Genomic DNA, 22,054 nt, shown 5'->3' with positions numbered 1-22,054 from the left:
ATGCTATAATTGTATTAACCGATAACCGTAATGCATTTGTGAATATATAGATCACTATGTGTCCCTAGTGAGCCTCTAGTTGGCTCGCTCGTTGATCAATAGATGGTCATGATTTCCTGATCATGGACATTGGATGTCATTGATAACGGGATCACATCATTAGGAGAATGATGTGATGGACAATACCCAATCCTAAGCATAGCACTAGATCATATTGTTCGTCTGGTAAAGCTTTTCTGATGTCAAATATCGTCTCCTTAGACCATGATATTGCGCAACTCCCGGATACCGTAGGAGTGCTTTGGGTGTATCAAACGTCACAATGTAACTGGGTGATTATAAAGGTGCACTACACGTTTTTCCGGAAGTGTCTATTGGGTTGGTACGAATCGAGACTGGGAGTTGTCACTCCATGTGACGGAGTGGTATCTCTAGGCCCACTCGGTAATACATCATCATACTGAGCTCAATGTGATTAAGTAGTTAGCCACGGGACGATGTGTTATGGAAAGAGTAAAGAGACTTGCCGATAGACAAAGGTATAGGGATACCGACAATCGAATATCGCGCAAGTATCATACTGGTAGACAAAGGGAATTGCATACGGTACTGATTGAATCCCCAACACCATGGTTCATCCGATGAGATCATCGTGTTACATGCGGGAACCAACATGGATATCCAAACCCCGCTGTTGGTTATTGAGGAGAGGTATCTCGGTCATGTCTGCATGGTTCCCGAACCAATAGGGTCTACACACTTAAGGTTCGATGACGCTAGGGTTGTTATGGAAATAGTATAGGTGGTTACCGAACGTTGTTCGGAGTCCCGGCTGAGATCCCGGAAGTCAAGAGGATCTCCGAAATGGTCCGGAGGTAAAGATTCATATATAGGAAGTGGAGTTTTGATCACCGGAAGAGTTTCAGAGATCGTCGGTACTGTACCGGGACCACCGGAAGGGTTCCGGGGTGCACCGGAAAGGGACACCATCCCCGAAGGGATATGCCGGCCAAGAGTGGAAGAGAACCAGCCCCTATATGGGCTGGTGCACCGCCCACTTCATCCCAAGGTGCAAAAGAGGGAAGGGTGGGCTAACCCTAGGAGTGGGGGCTTGCCTTTGGTCGGAAGCCACCCTAGGTCGCCACCTTCTCCTCCACTTGGCCGTCGGGCCCTCCCGATCTAGGGCTGCCTCACCACCTAGGGTGGAAACCCTAGGGGTGGCGCACTCTCCTCTCTCTCCTCCTATATAAACCCAAGGGTTTGGGGCTGCTAGACACAAGTTCTTCCACCTCGAAGGAGTAGCCCTACATCTCCTCGTCGCCGTCCTCCATAGAGCTTGGCGAAGCCCTGCCAGAGTACCACGCAGCTCCACCATCACCACACCATCGTGCTGCCGGAGCTCTCCCTGAGCCTCTCCCCTCTCCTTGCTGGATCAAGTCGTATGAGACGTCACCGGGCTGCACGTGTGTTGAACGCGGAGGCGCCATTTTTCGGCGCTTAGATCAGAATCTTCCGCGATCTGAATTACTACGAGTACGACTCCATCAACTGCATTCTAGTAACGCTTCCGCTTAGCAATCTTCAAAGGTATGAAGATGCTCTACCCCTTTGCTCGTTCCTGGTTTCTCCTAGATAGATCCCTATGAAGTGTAGGAAAATTTTGAAATTACTACGTTCCCCAACAGTGGCATCCAAGCCAGGTTCTATGCGTAGATTCTATGCACGAGTCAAACACAAAAGTTGTGGGCGATGATTTTTTCAATTTCTTGCCATTACTAAACTTATCTTTTTTCGGCGATATTTTCGGTTGAAGCCGCCCGGACCGACCTTACACGTACGCTTACGTGATACTGGTTCCACCACCTGACATGCACTTGGTGCATAAGGTGGCTAGCGGGTGTGTGTCTCTCCCACTTTAGTCGAATTGGATTCGATGAAAAGGGTCCTTATGAAGGGTAAATAGCATTGGCATATCAACGTTGTGGCTGTCGCGTAGGTGAGAAGCATTCTTGCTAGAAAACCAAATCAGCCACGTAAAACTTGCAACAAAAACTAGAGGACGTCTAACTTTTTGTTGTGGGGTATGCTATGTGATGTGATATGGCCAAAAGGATGTGATCTATGATATTGATCATGTTCTTGTAATAGGATTCACGACTTGCATGTCGATGAGTATGACAACCGGAAGGAGCATAGGAGTTGTCTTAATTTATTGTATGACATGAAACGCCATGTGATTACTTTACTTTATTGCTAACCATTAGTTGTAGTAGTAGAAGTAATAGTTGGCGAGACGACTTTCACAAAGACACAATGATGGAGATCATGATGACGGAGATCATTGTGTCATGCCGGTGACAATGATGATCATGGCGTGCTGAAAGATAGAGATCAAAGGAGCAAGATGATATAGGACATATGATAGGATGTGATGTTTATCATGTTTTTCATCTTATTACTTAGAAGGACGGTAGCAAAGATACGATGAACCCTCATTAAAATTTCGAGATAAGTATTCCTGTAAGTGTGCACCATTGCGAAGGATCATTGTCTTGAAGCACCACATGATGATTGGGTGTGATAGATTCTAACGTTCGCATACAACGGGTGTAAGCCAGATTTACACACGCAAAACACTTAGGTTGACTCGACGAGCATAGCATGTAGAAACATGGCCTTGGAATACGAGATACCGAAAGGTCGAACATGAGTCATATGGATGATGTATTAGCATGGAGATGCTCACAATTGATGACTAGTCCTTCTCACATGATCATCGAACACGGGCTAGTTGACGTCGATCATGTATCACTCGGATGATGAGAGGGATGTCTATCTAAGTGGGAGTTCATTAAGTAATTTGATTAGATGAACTTAATTATCATGAACTTAGTCTAAAATTGTATTTACAAATATTGTAGATCCAATGGCCAACGCACATGTCCCATTCAACTTCAACGCGTTCCTAGACAAAACCAAAATGAAAGACGATGGGAGCAACTATGCGGACTGGCTCGTAAATTAAATCTCATCCTCACTACTTCTGAGAAGGAATATGTCCTTCTTGCACCGCTAGGTGATCCTCCCGTTCCCGTGACATCCCATGACGTTTAGAACAGCTGGCAATCGCAGAGTGATGACTACTCTGTGGTTCAATGCGGCATGCTTTACAGTTTAGAACCGGGGCTCCAAAGGCATTTTGAGCAACATGGAGCATATAAGATGTTCGAGGGGGTGAAACTAGTTTTTGTAGATCATGCCCGGGTCGAGATATATAAAGTCCCCGACAAGGTCTTCAGTTGCAAGATGGAGGAGAAAGTTCTGTCAGTGAGCACATACTCAGAATGTCTGGGTTGCACAACCGCTTGACTCAGGTGGGAGTTCAACTTCCGGATGATGCTTTCATTGACAGAATCCTCCAGTCGCTTCCACCTAGCTATAAAGGCTTCGTCATGAACTACAACATGCAAGGGATGGAGAAAACCATTCCAGAGTTTTATTCAATGCTGAAATCAGCACGGGTAGAAATTAAGAAAGAACATCGAGTGTTGATGGTGAATAAGACCACTAGTTTCAAGAAAGGCAAGGGTAAAAAGAACTTCAAGAAAGACGGCAAAGTAGTTGTCGTGCCTGGTAAACCAGTTGCCGGGAAGAAGCCAAATAAAGGACTCAAGCCTGAGACTGAGTGCTATTATTGCAAGGGAACCGGTCACTAGAAGCGGAATTGCCCCAAATACTTAGAGGATAAGAAGGCCAACAACGTCAAAGGTATATATGATATACATGTAATTGATGTGTAACTTACCATCGCTCGTAGTATCTCCTAGGTATTTGATACCGGTGTTGTTGCTCACATTTGCAACTCAAAACAGGAACTACGGAATAAGCGGAGGCTGGCTAAGGAAGAGGTGAGAATGCGCGTCAGGAATGGTTCCAAGGTCGATGTGATCGCCATCGGCACGCTACCTCTACATCTACCTTCGGAGTTAGTTTTAAACCTCAATAATTGTTATTTTGTACCAACTTTGAGCATGAACATTGTATCGGGATCTCGCTTGATGGAAGATGGCTACTCATCTAAATCTCGGAATAATGGTTGTTCCATTTATATGAGTGATATGTTTTATGGCATGCCCCACTGGTCAATGGTTTATTCTTGATGAGTATCTAACGTGATGTTACACATATTCATAGTGTGACTAAAAAAAGATGTGAGGTTGATAATGATAGTCCCACATACTTGTGGCACTGCCGCCTTGGTCATATCGGTGTCAAGCGCATGAAGGAACTCCATACAAATGGACTTTTGGAGTCTCTTGATTTTGAATCATTTGACACATGCAAACCGTGCCTCATGGGCAAGGTGACCAAGACTCCGTTCTCCGGAACAATGGAGCGAGCAACCAACTTGTTGGAAAAAATACATACCAATCTATGCGATCCAATGAGCATTGAGGCTCGCGGTCTCAACTATCGCGGTGGCCCTCACTGATGATTTATGTAGATATGGGTATGTCTACTTAATGAAGCACAAGTCTGAAACATTGAAAGGTTCAAGGAATTTAAGAGTGAGCTAGAGAATCAACGTGACAAGAAAATAAAGTTCCTACGATCTGATCGTGGAGGAGAATATTTCAGTCATGAGTTTGGCACGCACCTAAGGAAATGTGGAATTGTTTCACAACTCACGCTGCCTGGCACACCGCAACGTAACAGTGTGTCTGAACGTTGTAATTGCAATCTATTGGAAATGGTGCAATCTATGATGTCTCTTACTGATTTACCTCTATCATTTTGGGGATATGCATTGGAAACTGTTGCATTAACTTTAAATAGGGCACCTACTAAATCCGTTGAGATGACACCGTATGAACTATGGTTTGGCAAGAAACTTAAGCTGTCGTTTCTGAAAGTTTGGGGCTGCGATGCTTATGTGAAGAAACTTCAAGATGAGAAGCTCGAACCCAAAGCGGAAAAATGCCTCTTCACAGGATAACCTAAGGAAACTATTGGGTATACCTTCTATCTTAGATCCGAGGGCAAAATCTTTGTTGCCTAGAACAGATCCTTTCTAGAGAAAGAGTTTTTCTCGAAAGAAGTAAGTAGGAGGAAAGTAGAACTTGATGAGGTAATTGTACCTCCTCTCGAACCGAAGAGTAGCGCAGCATATGAAAATGTTTCTGAGGTGCCTGCCCCAACTAGAGAAGAAGTTAATGATGATGATCATGAAACTTTAGAACAATTTGATACTGAACCTCAAAGGTCCACAAGGACACGTTCTGCACCAGAGTGGTACGGCAACCCTGTCATGGAAATTATGTTATTGGACAACAGTGAACCTTCGAACTATGAAGAAGCAATGGCGAGCCTGGATTCCAACAAATGGCTTGAAGCGATGAAATCGAGATAGGATCCAATTATGAGAACAAAGTATGGACTTTCCCTATGATCGGCAAGCCATAGAAAATAAATGAATCTTCAACAAGAAGACTGAAGCGGATGGTAATGTGACCATCTATAAGCCTCGTCTTGTTGCTAAGGGTTATAGACAAGTTCAAGGGATTTACTATGATTGGACCTTCTCACCTGTAGCGATGCTGAAGTCAGTCCGAATCATGTTAGCAGTTGCTGCATTTTATGATTATAAAATCTAGAAAATGGACGTCAAAACGGCATTCCTGAACGGCTTACTTAAGGAAGAATTGTATATGGTATAGCCTGAAGGTTTTGTCGATCCTAATAATGCTGATAAAGTAAGCAAGCTCCAATGCTCCATCTATGGGTTGGTGCAAGCATCTCGGAGTTCGAACATTCGCTTTGATGAGGTGATCAAAGCGTTTCGGTTTGTACAAACTTATGCAGAAGCCTGTATTTGCAAGTAAGTGAGTGGGAGCTCTGTAGCATTTCTCATATTATATGTGGATGACATATTGTTCATGGGAAATGATATAGAACTTTTGGGAAGCATAAAGGCCTATTTGAATAAGAGTTTTTCAAGGAAGGACCTTGGAGAAGCTTCATACATATTAGGCATCAAGATCTATAGAGATAGATCGAGATGCCTCATTGGTCTTTCACAAAGCACATACCTTGAGAAGATATTGATGAAGTTCAATATAGATAGGGCCAAGAAGGGGTTCTTTCCTGTATTACAAGGTGTGAGGTTGAGTACGGCTCAACACCCGACCACGGCAGAAGATAGAGAAAATATGAGTACCGTCCCCTATCCTTTAGCCACAGGCTCTATTATGTATGCCATATTGTGTACCAGACCTGATGTGAACCTTGCCATAAGTTTGGTAGGGAGGTAAGAAAGTGATCCAAAAGTGGATCACTGGACAACGGTCAAGAACATCCTTAAGTACCTGGAAAGGACTAAAGATATGTTTCTGGGTCATGGAGATGCCGAAGAGCTCGTCGTAAACGGCTATGTCGATGCTAGCTTCGACACAGATCCGGATGACTCCAAGTCACACACCGGATACGTGTATATTTTGAATAATGGTGCAGTCAGGTGCTGCAGTTGCAAGCAAAGCGTCGTGGCGGAATCTACATGTGAAGAGGAGTACATAGCTGCTTCACAAGGAGCACGGGAAGGAGTCTGGATGAAGGAGGTCGTCACCGACCGAGGAGTGATTCCTAGTGCGTCGGGCCCGATGACTCTATTTCTGACAACACTGGTACCATTGCCATTGCCAAGGAGCCCAGGTTTCACAAGAAGACCAAGCACATCAAGCGCCGCTTCAACTTCATTCATGGATACATCTAGGATGGAGATATAGATATTTGTAAAGTACATATGTATCTGAATGTCGCAGATCCGTTAACTAAACTCTTCCATGAGGAAAACACGATCAGCACCAGAACTGTGTGGGTGTTCGATTCATCACAATGTAACTAGATTATTGACTCTAGTGCAAGTGGGAGACTGTTGGAAATATGCCCTAGAGGCAATAATAAAGTGGTTATTATTATGTTTCCTAGTTCATGATAATTGTCTATTATTCATGCTATTATTGTATTAACCGGAAACCGTAATACATGTGTGAATATATAGATCACAATGTGTCCCTAGTGATCATCTAGTTGTCTAGCTCGTTGATCAATAGATGATCATGGTTTCCTGATCATGGACATTGGATTTCATTGATAACGGGATCACATCATTAGGAGAATGATGTGATGGACAAAAGCCAATCCTAAGCATTGCACTAGATCGTACTGTTCGTCTCCTAAAGCTTTTCTAATGTAAAATATCGTTTCCTTAGACCAAGATATTGTGCAACTCCTGGATACCGTAGGAGTGCTTTGGGTGGATCAAAGGTCACAACATAACTCGGTGATTATAAAGGTGCACTACGTGTATTTCTGAAAGTTTTTGTTAGGTTGGTACGAATCGAGACTGGGATTTGTCACTTCGTGTGACGGAGAGGTATCTCTGGGCCCACTCGGTAATACATCACCATACTGAGCTCAATGTGACTAAGTATTTAGCCACGGGATGATGTGTTACGAAACGAGTAAAGAGACTTGCCAGTAACAACATTGAACAAGGTATAGGAATACCGACGGTCAAATCTTGGGCAAGTATCATACTGGTAGACAAAGGGAATTGCATATGGGATTGATTGAATCCCCGACATCGTGGTTCATACAACCCCGCTATTGGTTATTGACCGGAGAGGTGTCTCGGTCATGTCTGCATGGTTCCCGAACCCATAGGGTCTACACACTTAAGGTTCGATGATGCTAGGGTTGTTATGGGAATAGTATACGTGGTTACCGTAGGTTGTTCGGAGTCCCGGATGAGATCCAGGACGTCACGAGGAGTTCCATAATGGTCCGGAGGTAAAGATTCGTATATAGGAAGTGGAGTTTTGATCACCGGAAGAGTTTCGGAGATCCACCGGGAAGGGCCACCAGCCCCGAAGGGCTATGTAGGCCAAGAGTGGAAGGGAACCAGCCCCTAGATAGGCTGGTGTGCCTGCCACTCCAGCCCAAGGACCACAAGAGGGAAGGGTGGGCTAACCCTAGGCGTGGGGGCTTGCCTTGGGTGGCAAGCCACCCTAGGGCCCCACCTCCTCCTCCACTTGGCCGCCACCCCTCCCCATCTAGGGATGCCGCACCACCTAAGGTGGAAACCCTAGGGGTGGCACACCCTCCTCCTCTCCACCTATATAAACCCAAGGGTTTGGGGCTCGTAGACACAAGTTCTTCCACCTCCAAGGCACAACCCTACATCTCCTCGTCCTCGTCCTCCGTAGAACTTGCCGAATCTGTGCCAGAGTACCACGCAGCTCCACCGTCAACACGCAGTCGTGCTGCCGGAGATCTCCCTCAACCTCTACTGTCTCCTTGCAGGATCAAGGCGTCAGAGACGTCACTGTGCTGCATGTGTGTTGAACGCGGAGGCCCCGTAGTTCAGCGCTTAGATCGACTCTTCCGCGATCTGAATCGCTGTGAGTACGACTCCATCAACCGCAATCTAGTAACGCATCTGCTTAGCGATCTTCAAAGGTATGAAGATGCTCTACCCCTTTGCTCGTTGTTGGGTTCTCCTAGATTGATCCTTGTGAAGCGTAGGAAAATTTTGAAATTACTACATTCCCCAACAACTACAAGATGGTAAACATGTTGCATAATTATATACAAAATAAAGTGGGACTAGTGTGAATTATTCTACTAATGATAAGGAATTATATGCTCTTGCTCGGACTTTCGAAACAAGGCAACATTATTTATAGCCCAAAGTATTTGTTATACATTCTGATCATGAATCTTTGAAACATTCTAAAAGTCCAGCAAAGCTGAACTGTGGACATGCGAAATGGTTTGAATTCATTGAAACTTTCCCTTAGTACACTAAAAAGAAGAAGGGAAAAGGAAATGTTATTGTTGGTGCATTGTCTCGTTGTTATACTATGCATTGACAACTTGAATTTAAAATATTTGGATTGGAGGCCATCAAAGATCAATATGTATATGATGCTGAATTTAAATATGTCTTGCGGAATTGTAAAGCGGGTAGAACATGGTACAAGTTCATCATTAATGATGGATTTGTGTTCCATGCTAACAAGCTATGGATTCCAGGTAGCTCTGTTCGAATTTTGTTGTTGCAGGAGGCGCATGGAGGAGGATTAATGGGACACTTTGGCATGAAGAACACGGAGGACGTACTTGCTACACATTTATTTTGGCCAAATATGAGACGGAATGTTGAGTGTTTTGTTGCTCACTACACTACATGTCAAAACGCTAAGTCACGACTCAATCCTCATGGTTTATATATGCCTTTGCCTATATCTATTGTTCCTTGGGAGGATATATATATAGAGTTTGTTTTACGTTTACCCCGAACAATGAAGTGGAGCGATAGCATATTTATCGTCATGGATATATTTTCAAAACTGACACACTTTATGATGATGCTGATAATTTTGCTGCTAATTTTGCTGATTTATGCTTTCATGAAATTATTTGCTTGCATGGTTGCCAGATACAATTTCTTCATATTGTGCTGCTAAATTTCTTAGCCACTTTGGGAGATGTTTATGGGCTAAATTGGGGACTAAACTGCTTTTTAGTACTACATGTCACCCCCAAACTAATGGGCAAACTAAAATATTCAATATATCCTCGAACACTATACTTAAAATATTCTATATATCCTCGAACACTATACTTAGGGCTTGCCTCATATTGAAATTGCTTATAGTCGTTCATAGCATTCTAGTATTAAGATGTGCCCTTTCGAAATTGTGTATGGTTTCATTCCTCGTGCACCTATTGATTTGTTGCCTCTTCCATCTTTGGAGAAGGTCAATATTGATGCTAAAGAACATGCTAAATTCATATTAAAACTGCATGAGGTAACTAAGGAAAGCATTGAGCGTATGAATGCTAAATACAAACTTGCTGGCGATAAGGGTAGAAAACATGTTCTCTTTGCACCTGGAAATCTTGTGTGGTTGCATTTGCATAAGGATAGATTTCCTGATTTGCGCAAGTCAATGCTAATGCCATGTGGTGATGGTCCTTTTTAAGGTATTAGAGAAAATAAATGGTAATGCATATAAACTTGAGCTACCTGCTGAGTTTGGGGTTTGTCCCACTTTAATCATTGCGGATTTGAAGCCTTATTTGGGTGAGGAAGAATATCTCCCGCCGAGGACGATGTCATTTCAAAAAGGGGAGGATGATGAAAACATCAATACCATTGGTACACCCATAGCCCATGCTTCTATACACACTCGACCAATTACTAGAGCTCTTGCACGCCAATTGAATTACTAGGTACTTTTGTTTCTTGTAAATCCTTCTATTGCTCATGAACATATGATGCTGCCTAAATTAGATACTTTTTCTTTGCATATGAATGAAGGACCTAGCATGGACAGGAAGGATGTCCATTGGAGTGGGATTAAGCATGGAGAAAAATGTGCGCATGCCCGAAAGAACACCGGAGTTTTTAGTGGTGATTTTCACACTTTAGAACCACCACAAGGATAACATGTTGGCTTGGATGAAATATACAATATGCCAGTTAATAAACATCAACCATATGCTATTATAGGTGACGTGTCGCCTTATTTTTGGGCCATGCCCATGTAATTTTTAAATACCACATGATAGGCTGTTTTTAGAGTTTGTATGTGCGAGGAAACTAAGTTAGGATTGGTTTCGAACCCCCACCTCCAAGGGGTCACGAAATTCCCATCTATTCCCAAATATATACAACCATTAGGGCGCCGTTTGGACTTGGGTTTCGTTTAGATTACAAGTTCTGCATAGCTGAAACTTCACGTTCTTTTTTGTGTTCTGTGACCATACCAAGATGTCACAGAACCCCACTTCATCAATATAGCTTTCCTCTTATATTCACAATATCAAAATTGCAATTTCAGTTTCTTGCTGATTGTTCGGTTCCATGCAGGAAATACACCTTTGTGGTCTAGTTGCTCATGCTATGATGTGGTCAATAACATCTTGGATTTGGTTTTGCAATTTCTAAGGCATGACGTCTTCGCACGTTCGTAGTCAAGTCGTCAAAGTCTACTCCATGAAAAATGATAGCCACCATATCATCGATATACAAGGACAACTTCGCCTCTATCAGAATTGACATTGTGTGTAGTCCTCGACCTGACCGAGGTACCAGCCGCCCATCCCGAGGTGACCGAGAAAGGAGCTTGGCTTGATGAAGTGGCGATGTAACACGGTCAATATGGCGAGGTGAAGCCCCCAGTCTAATTGAGGTGATCGAGGAGGTCGGCAGTATAACACTGTGATAACCCACAAGCATAAGGGATCGCGATAGTATTCTCTTGTAGTATTTTACCCTAATTCATTGATTTGACCCAACAGGAGCGAAAGAATATTTATCGGCCTTGATAGTTGAGTTGTCCATTCAACCGCACCTGGGATAACTCTCCGTGACAAAGGTTTTGTAGCACAACAAATAATAGTAGAAGAAGTAACAGTCATAACAACAACTTTCTGATAGTAGTGAAAGTGACACCAACAATACTAATAGTAATGCCAATGACAACAACAATAGCATCTTAGCAAAATTCAGTATATGTAAAGCATAGGCCATGGTGCAGTGATGGAAATATATGTACGACATCAATAATGTAACCATTACACAGTAGAGCAACATAGAACTAGCTCTAGTTCATCAATATAAGGTAGACATTATTCCGTATATAGTCATACCTACTTGCGATAAGAACTTGCATGACATCTTTTATCGTACCCTCCCATGGAATGGGGACTATTGGAATCTAAGGTATATTAACGCCTCATTTTAGTAGAGAACTAGAATAGAACATTTACACATGGTGACTACATGAACTCCTCAAACTACGACAACCACCGCAAGTAATCTCAATTATTGTCACCTTGGGGTATGGGCATCAAGACACAAAGTAGGTGCATAAAACTTGCAAGATATGATCTAAACACTTTTAATAGTCAAAGAGAACATAATAAGTATATGTCTGTAATCACGACAATTGGGCCCTAGTTAAAAGCATTAAGCATAGCAAAGTCATAGCAACATCAACTCAGAACATAATGGATACTAGGGATCAAGCCCTATCAACTTAACTCAATTCCATGATCAATATCATCCAAACACTATCACAGTCCAGCGAGCCTACAAAGGAATTACTCACTCCCGGTGGTGAGCATCATGGAATTGTTGACGAAGAATGGTTGGTGATGACAACGACGATGAATCCCCCTCTCCGGAGCACAAAACAGACTATAAATCAGCCCTCCAGAGGAAGAACATGAGGTGATGGCGGCCCCTCTTGTAGATCACGATGGAAACTTCTCTCTTAATTTTTTCTCCATGTGTGTGAATTTATAAGATAGGAAATAGGGTCGGAGGAGCCTCATGCACCCCACCACATAAAGAGAGAGACATAGGGGGGGTGGATGTGTCGTGTTTCCTCATGGTCCAGAAGGACACCCCCTCTGGTTGTTCTTTGCTTCCAAATTCTTTATAATTCAGAGAAAAGTTTCACAAAACATTTCGTCTAATTCCGATAAAAAAATTTTGCACGAAAATAACACCAACGCAGTTGTGCTCAAAACATCATGAGTCTGGGTTAGTTCATTCAAACCATGCAAATTAGAGTCCAAAACAAGAGCAAAAGTGTTTGGCAAAGTGGATACGTTGGAGATGTATCAAAGTGATACAGAAATCTTTATAAATAGATTGTTTGAGTGTCTGGGTTAGTTCATTCAACTCATTGCTTGTACTCAAGCAATTCAGTCGATAAACTGAAAGTGATAGAGAAATCTTTATAAACTCTTTTGTTCTTGTTGACATATATATGCTTAGCCAGTTTTTAGTTTTTTAATATAAATCATAAATAACCATATACATGATAATAATTAAACATCATATTCAATCATGGCAATACATAACCAACTAGTAAGTAATAAAAAGATATCTCACATGCCAAAAAAAATTGAAAACAACCACGATATAGTATGATGATACGGTATTTCGCTAGCCCTTTATGGGACGGCAAAACATAAATTCACAGCACCTCTGAGATTCAAGCAGTGACTAAACATTATAATGCAGGGTAAAAGATATCCAATCATGCTCATATTCAACATTAACTAGACTGGATGCATAAAGATGACAATAGTGCTCTCTGGTCTGGTGCTTTTGGTAATAAGATGATGACTGAGGAACAACATAAAAGTAAATAGAAAGGCCCTTCATATAGGGAAGCATTGATTTGTAGAGGTGCCACATCTCAAGTTTCAGAATAGAGTCGAAATTTTAGTTTTGGGTGTTGCACTTTTCTTGGCAACCTCACGATAAAGGCTTTCAATATGTTCCATGCTAAACTCATTACTGGCGTTTCCCAAACAGAATTGTATAGTTTACTCCTATCCACCATCCATACACAAACCTTGGCTAGCCGAATTCACGGGTGCCCACCAACATATCAACTATCCCAAGGAGTTTTTTCATTTAATTTTGATTATGCAGGACGGGGCATACTTTCTACCATCATCCCTCGTGCAATGAAGGTGGATAAACTACCATCTTGACAATAACTTATATCGCATGGAATATACCAACCACCTCGTTGCTGCATGAGCGGTACGAGTGCACAAAACAGAAGTTTGTTTGAATATTAGAGGTGGCACCTGCAAATTTACTTGGAACGGTAGGTTAATACCTCATATAGGTAGGTATGGTGGACTCATGTGGAACAACTTTGGTATAGGAATTTGGATGCACAAGCAGCATTCTCGCTTAGTACACATGAAGGCTAGCAATAGATAGGGAACCAACCAGCTAGAGAGCAAAAATGGTCATAAGCATCAATTGCTAAAAATTAATATTGGAAATTAGCATGAGTAAGATATAAACACTCTGAATTTAAACATCATGAAGGCTGAACTGCTTTTGAATCAACTACATGTTTAAACATGGGCCAAGTCAAGCCGCTCAAATTACTCAAAGGGGAATACCGTACTACCATACCACATCACGAATTTTTTATTGCCTGTTGACCAAAGTTTTCAGAATAGAGATTCTCAATCATATCAGAGCTCTGTTGGTAGCATCGTGAATCGTAGAATCATAACTAACAGGATCATTGAAACTTAGACTCTATGAGCAAAATCGTAGAATCAGAGGGCCTAGTTTGGATCGTAAGAACGTAGGATTCTAAGACTCGAGTCGTGATTCTGACAACTTTGATGTTGACCTATAAGATAAATCCTATCAACTACTAGATATTTAAGCATGGCATGAGAAACTATAATGTCTAATTGTGATCAACGTTCACTCACGATATACTGAATCAAGATCGAACGAGCTAAACATATTTACAAAAATGGAAAACAAGAGGAGTTCATACTAGCTTCCTTTCCATGATCACTTCATTAAATATCGTGATTATTGCCTTTCACTTGAACAACTGAACTTCGTGATAATAATAGTGCGGGAGTTTTTTGAACTAAGATGGAATCTATAGGGTATTTGGGCAAAGGAGAAGACATGGTAATATTGTCTCTTGGTTAGATCAACATTAATGCAAATGAGAGCCACTCACCATTTTCATCATGGTCTTATCCTTTCTATGAATCAAAGAAAATAAAAGAAATTCAGAGAAACACGATGCAATATTTTTGGTGTTTTTGATTTTTCTCGAAGAAAGAAAACAAGCAAAAGAAAAACACTAGAAAAACTATTTACAAGGAAATCTTTTGTGGTTTTCTTTTAATACTACAACTAATTAAACAAGAAATAAAAATCAAAACGAAGCGAGAAATATTATTAGGTTTCCTAAAGTTTTTCAAACACACAAGAAGAAAGAGGAGACATAAAATTAACATGGATATACAAGGATGTAGGATGAACACCAAAAGTTTATCTGAAGTGTGAGAACATGAATGTAATGTCGTTGAGAAATATGTACTCCCCCAAGCTTAGGCTTTTGCCTAGCTTGGTGGTCACCATTGATAATAGCCGTCAGGTCCAGGAAAGTATTGTTGGTGAAGCACCTGAGTGTCACATGCATGTGCCTTGGCCTATGCCGCAACCAACTCGTTCTGGTAAGAAATTATGTCTGCTCACATCATGGTTTATCCGTTCCAGGCATGATACTTAAACAAAGAGAGCGCACGAAACACAATAACATCATGATTTTCTCGTTGTATACTAAATTATCAGGAATGTGTTGTAGGGGTTTAGGTTCATCAGTAAATTGGTGCTCTTCCATGGACTAGTGATGACGATAAACCTTAGGCAAAGGGTAATTAGTTGGACGTATGACAATACTGAAATGCTTTGCTAGACGGATGGCATAAATAGATTTTGCGATTAATCTTTTTGAGATGCAAGAGAAATGCAATGATAGCTCCTATGATGTAGGTAAGTGCGCAAGGTAAGATAGCAAGGGCGAGGGCATCGAGACCACCACCCTGAGTCATAGAAGTTAAACATTTCCCTGTGAATATAGCGAAGTAATGCACAGAAGGAAAATGTAAACTAGTGGCCCTAACCTTCGACACACCCTTATTTTATCCCACCATCAATGTGAGGACAAATTCCTCGACCTCCTCGGTTCCAGGCTCAAAGGTTCCCCCATCAATAGGAATCATGCATATTTCAGAGAATACAGCGAGTGGTATCTCATGATGTTGAACATAAAAATTGGAACAAACCATGCGAGCATCAGGCATACTGATGAAGTAGAATTTTTTCACAAAGGAATTTGTAAGGAGGTTATATTGGTAACACTCATCTGCGAGGAAGTTGGTTAAGCCGACATTTGCAATGTATTGCATGAAATCCTGGTGAAAACCCGCCTCGCTCTTGAAAGGTGTATGTGGCCATTCACACGGCCTAACCTTTGTGTTGAGAGGGATGTTCACATCCTGATCCTGGGTCCTCGCAACAACTCCTTTCGAGATCTGGCGTGAAGAACCTCTCCTAAAGAAATTCATTTTCCTATGAACAAAATTCTAAAAATTTTGGACCACAGTTTTTTCAGTACAACTTTGCAATATTGATAACAACTACTCATAGGGATGCCTAGAGGATTTATCTAGCATTCCCACTACTTGGAACTCAAAGAGTTACACATGCAAGCTCATTTTCAGTAGCACCAATTGCAACAAAATATGCAAAATATAAACCACAAAAACAAAAAACTAATTGGAGGAATGGGACAGTCACATACATGGAACAACTCCTCAAAATAGTTTCAAAAACAAAGTTTCAAGCAAAGAGATCGAAAAATTCAGTTTGAGGAGGAAGAACACAAGAGAGCAAGAACTGGAGAATTTTTCTACAGGTAAGGGATGACATGGGCTGAAGGGATAAGGTAGAGGGGTTGTGTGGTTCCCACTACACAACAGGGAATGCCCTAGGGGAGTGGATGCGCCAGCTTGCGTCATGGCCCATAGGTGTCCCCTCCTGGTGTGTTTTCAACACCAAAAATTATTAAATATTACAGAAAAAATCATGTTAAAATTTTGTGCTAGTTTGGATTTTGGGGTCAATTTTTATTGCACTGAAAACTGAGAAAACAGGATAATCATGACATTGTATTTTATTCAACTAAAAGTAACATATAGCAAACTAATAATACAAAAATCTGTGCCTACTAGATTGGTCGACCACATGTCTTCCAAAAATGATCCATTAATAAGGTTGATCAAGTCTTATTAATAACCGATTCTTATTGACAAGAAACTAATTTTTTTCGTACGACACAAAGTTACCTCAATGGAGATTTGCATATCCCCAACAATAAGAGTATAATATTTCTTCTTGGCAGTAGGAAGATGAATTTTGGACCATCCAATGGTGCTAGTAGCAATTGGCTCAATGACATTAAAATTATTAACCAAAGTTTGCTTCTTCAGAAAAGTGCACGGTATGTTGTTTGCCATTCACATGAAAAGTGACCTTGCTTTTGTTGCAATCAATAACAACCCTGCTGTATTGAAGAAGGTTCTACCAAAGATGATCGACGTATTGTCGTCCTTGGGAATATCAAGAATAAGAAAGTTTTTCAAGATAGTACCATTTACAACAACAACAGGAACATCCTCGCAAATTTCAATAGGTAAAGCGATGGATTTATCAGCCATTTGCATAGATACACTAGTAGGTGTAAGGTTATTCAAATCGAGTCTCTTATAAAGAGATATAGGCATAACACTAACCCACGCTCCAAAATCACATAAATCAATTTTAGCATAATTTCGTTTAATGGTGCAAGGTTTTATGGGTATTCCGGGATCTCCCAACTTCTTAGGCACTCCACCATCAAAAGAATCATTAGCAAGCATAGTAGGAATTTCAGTTTCATGTTCTTTCTTTCGTTGGTAATAAACTAATAATATCCTTCATATACTTATCATATGGAGGCATTTTCAAAATATCAGTCAACTAAGTGCGAAAAAAATACATGCCTCATCATTTCAGCAAAGCGCTCAAAGGCTTCCTCGTCCTTACTCTTAGAAGGCTTACAAGGGAATGTCATGGGTTTGGAACCCATGGATCTTTTTTTTCCTAGCTTTCTAGCAACAAAAATTTTCTTCGCATAACATTTATTTTTGGGACGAGGGTTATCAAGATATTTAGGAGGTTCTATTTCCACATCATTATCATTTTCTTTATTAGTATCCGGTTGAGCATCTACATGAACATCATCATTATCATTATTGTTTTCATTGTCACTAGGTGACTGTTCACTACTAGATTATGTATCAGCATCAGAAATAGAAACATCATTATGATTCTCAACAGGTTTTTCTATAATAGGGTCACTAGAAGCATGCTAAGTCCTATCAATTTTCTTTTTCTTTTTCTTCCTAGAAGAACTAGGTGTATCATAATTAATTATGTTAGAATCATGTTCTATTCTTTCAGGATGACCTTCAGGATAAAGATGTTCCTGAGTCATGCAAACTCCTCTAGTCATTACTCTAACAACATTATCATTCATATTATTATTTATCTCAACAAGCAGATCATTTTGTGACTTAGCAACTTGCTCTAGTTGAGTGTGAACCATAGAAGCATGTTTACCTAGACCCTTAACATCATTACCAATTCTAAACATCAAGTCACTCAACCAATCTATTATCATAGCATTATGTCTTAATTGATCCTTGACATAATTATTGAAATGTTCTTTCTTGACAATAAAATTATCGAATTCATCCATGCATTGACTAGGAGTCTTAGTGTAAGGTATATCACTTTCATTGAAGGTTCTGACATAATTTACTTCTACTACTCGTGTCGGGAAGTCAAGTACATGGATTTTTATGTTAGCTGGTAATTTCTTGATATCTTCAGTTTTAATACCCTTTCATTTAATAGATCTCTTGGCTTCTTGCATATATTTAGGACTAAGGTATAGAATACATCTTTTCTTCCGAATAGACTCTGGTGGTGGTTCGGGATGTGTCCAATCATCGACATTTTGCAATATGAAATTTAATACTTATTCAGCTTGTCCAACAATTATTTCCCTGAAAACACAACCAGCACAACTATCTATAAAATCCGTAGAAGCATCGGTTAGCCCACTATAAAAGATATCAAGTATTTCATTTTTTAAGAAGATGATCAAGCAAAGATCTAAGGGTGTTTGGTTGCATTATCATCTTAGCATAACTGTTCCCTTTTCGTGCATGCTCATCTCAACACCCTCTTCATGGATGCTCTCTTCATGCATGCTCCTAGTGTATTTGTGTTAAGCTAATGTGGACTCATGAACACTTCATACACTATAAAAACACCCAAAAGTGGGTCGGGAAAGGAACTTTTAGACTCATGCACTCTTCATTCATCCTACCAAACACACCCTAAGTAACTCGAGAATCCTCCGCAAGGTTGAGGGAGATTGTCTTCTTCAATTTTCACGGAAGTAATAAAACATATCCTAGGGAATACACACATAACCAGAAGCAAGAGAAACGAACCAATCTTTAGCCTCGCCTTAGCGAGACAGGAAAAATCTGAAGGATGTAGTAGTAACGTATCTTTTCCTCATTAGTAAACAAAGCAGTAATATCATTCAATTTAGTGAGATGTCCAACAGTAGTTTCAGTTTCATGACAATGGAAAGGAACAAATTCTACTATAACAATCAAGTGAGGGACTATAGAGAATTCCTAATCTTTATCAGTAAAAATTCTAGGAGAAGTAGCAAATTTAGGTTCACATTTCATTTTCTCCATCATAGATTTTTCTTTTAGTTTTCATACTATTTACTTCAGGTCATCTCTATTTTCACAAGCAGGAAAGTCCCTAGCTAGTTCCTAGTCCATAATATAACCTTCAGGTACATAAGACAATTCATATTTACTAGGAGAGCAAGGTGTATTAGGTGATTCAAAATCTTCATCAGTTTCAGCATGTTCAAGTTGTTTAGCCTTAGCAATATGGGCATCGAATAATTCAATCAGTGGTTTTATCACGGCACGTGTCCTCATGAAAGGATTTAATGGTGAGGCCATCGCAACTATGTGGCGATTCAAAGGGGTCGATCGGTAACGGAAGACGAATCTACCTCGGTTCGGCCCCTCTGATAGAGGTAAAAGCCTATGCCCTGCTCTATATATATTGATGTGGAAATCGATTACAAGGGTGCGGATTCGCCTGACCTAGCTCTCGATGGATTGTAACTTAAGTCTACCAGCCCAGAGACTCGCCTTTATATACAGGTTGATGCCCTAGGTTTACAATAGTCCGGGCACGCTATGATTCCTGACCTGGTATGTCTCTAACTCGCCTTGCTCCTTAAGCAAGGAAACCTCTGGCGATCCTTCTCCTTGGTGGGCCAAGAGTCGCCATCTTCATGTTTTGGGCCGCAATCGCTCTCGTTGGTAACCTCCTCGTGCCTTCTGCTTCGTAGATCAGGGCCCATCTTGAATATGAACATTGAGCCGCCATCGTTTTGACCCAGCCTCTTAGGGCAGATCAAACGGCGGGATAATATCCCCAACATTAGGCCCCAGATTTACTTGAATATATTCATGTCAATATACTTTACTTGTAATCTTGGCGACTCACATGCAACCCAAGCTTGGTCTTCCGAGGCAGAAACGCCGGCTTCAAATGTCTTCTTGAGCTTCTGGTCTGTTTGTCAATGACATCACTTGCCCCAGGATTTTAGGGATCTTGATGACGTCATTCCAACGTATCTTTTGGCTTATCCGTTTGGCCCAAAAATTAAGGCGCCATCAACTCCGAGATTAATTGCGCCTCCTAGATTCCCACGCATGCCATTTCCATTTCTGCTCCGGCCTTTAAATATCGACAAGCATACCTCCTTTACTTTTACCTTGCTCCTCTCTTTGTCTTCCACCTCGAGCTCGAATCTTCATCACACCGCCACTTTGTGTCCCATCATCAAGCGATCCGGTACAAGGGCTCCTTGCCGCGCGACCTCTACTCCGAAGCACAAGCCTTCTTCGCCGTCAACAATGTCATCTATGATTGTTGTCTTGTCCTGGATGTATTTAGGTCGTCCGCTGTAGTTCAATGGAGTTCCCAGGGTTCATCTTGTGTTCGTCGCCATTATAGATCTGTTTAGTTCTTCGATGAAACTTGCTCCAGCGATAGGTTGCGGTAGATGTAGGGATCTGATTCTCGTATAAACTTTCCTGGATGCTTCGTGAGAACCATACATAAATAGCTATTGCTGCTCCATATTTACTATCATCTAGAACTATTAAGTTTCTTTTTCGCATACCATTGGTAGATCCGTATTTCCACACACTATAGTAGAAATACTGTTTGTCCAATACTTAGTGGAATCTGACATCATGGTTCCTCCGTAAGTCGTTTTCACCCTCGTACCGTCTTCTTTGATATACTTCTAACTTGCCATCTCAGTGAATTGCCTTTGCGTTAAGGCGACTCAAACATTTGCAAAGTTCCTTCTTTGAAACAAGTTTTGTTCATCGACATAACCCGCCAACGTATTCATGCAACATGTTTCCTTCCTGAATCTGTCGGTATGTCAAAACCATTGGAATTTGATTGGCTGTCATGATAAATTTGTGATACCCCCTCGAGTGATGCATATTAGTATGAGTCTTGTCTTCTAAGGAGATGATCAGATGGAGACCCGTCGCTGGAGAAGTACGACCTCAACTCGCCGAAGTAGAGGTTTTGGTCTTCACTGATCATCTAGAACGAGGTTGTTCTCCCCCTAGATCAAAGTTCTTTTGCGACGCTCTGAACTTCTACAAACTTGAACCTCAAGACCTGGGCCCCAACTCAGTTAGCAATTTATGTCAGTTTCAATTTTTCCGCGGAGCATACATGGAGATAGAACCCATTGTTCCCTTATTTAGGGAATTCTTCTACTTGAACTGCGAGACAGAATGGGCCAATGGTCCCAGCTTAGAACTCGGCGGAGTTACAATCCAGAGGCAGCGCGAGTGTGGTTTTCCTGCCCGTCAACCTGCCCAGTCACCCCAAGGGTTGGGGAAAACTTGGTTCTATTCCAAGAATACCGCACTTGCCGAGGAAAATCTGATGTCGTGGTTTAGAGAAGAGCTCCTTCCAATGGATTTCCAACTTCCCGGCGCATTAACCTCGAAGGAACAAGCCGCCTATACTTTTGTCTGCTCAAAACTTAGAGCTTTGAACACCAATGGCTTGACCGGAATTGACTTGATATGATGCTAGGTGGAGTGGCATATTATGCCCTTATGCCCCGAGATGGATTGATGTGCCAATATGATGGCGACTTAAACAATGCACAACGCTTCTCAAATGTAATTCTTGACTCTGAGGAAGTCAATAGCATTGTAAAGAAGCTATGTGGAGAGCCCAAAGAAGTATGTTCAAAAGCTGGTCTGAAACCATTATGCCTCCATAATCCGGCTCCTGAGGTAAATACATTTAGCCTTTACCCACCTTACTTGCTAGTTCCTTTATTCCTTGGAGAACTAACCTTCCCCCTTTTTTTATACCGTTGTAGAAAAACTCGCCCTTCTGGAAGCGTAGACCAGCGAAGCCGCCCATCGAAAAGGT

This window comes from Hordeum vulgare, chromosome 5H, assembly GCF_904849725.1.
Source record: "Hordeum vulgare subsp. vulgare chromosome 5H, MorexV3_pseudomolecules_assembly, whole genome shotgun sequence".
Lineage (NCBI taxonomy): Eukaryota > Viridiplantae > Streptophyta > Magnoliopsida > Poales > Poaceae > Hordeum > Hordeum vulgare.
Note: the sequence above shows the minus strand (reverse complement) of the source record.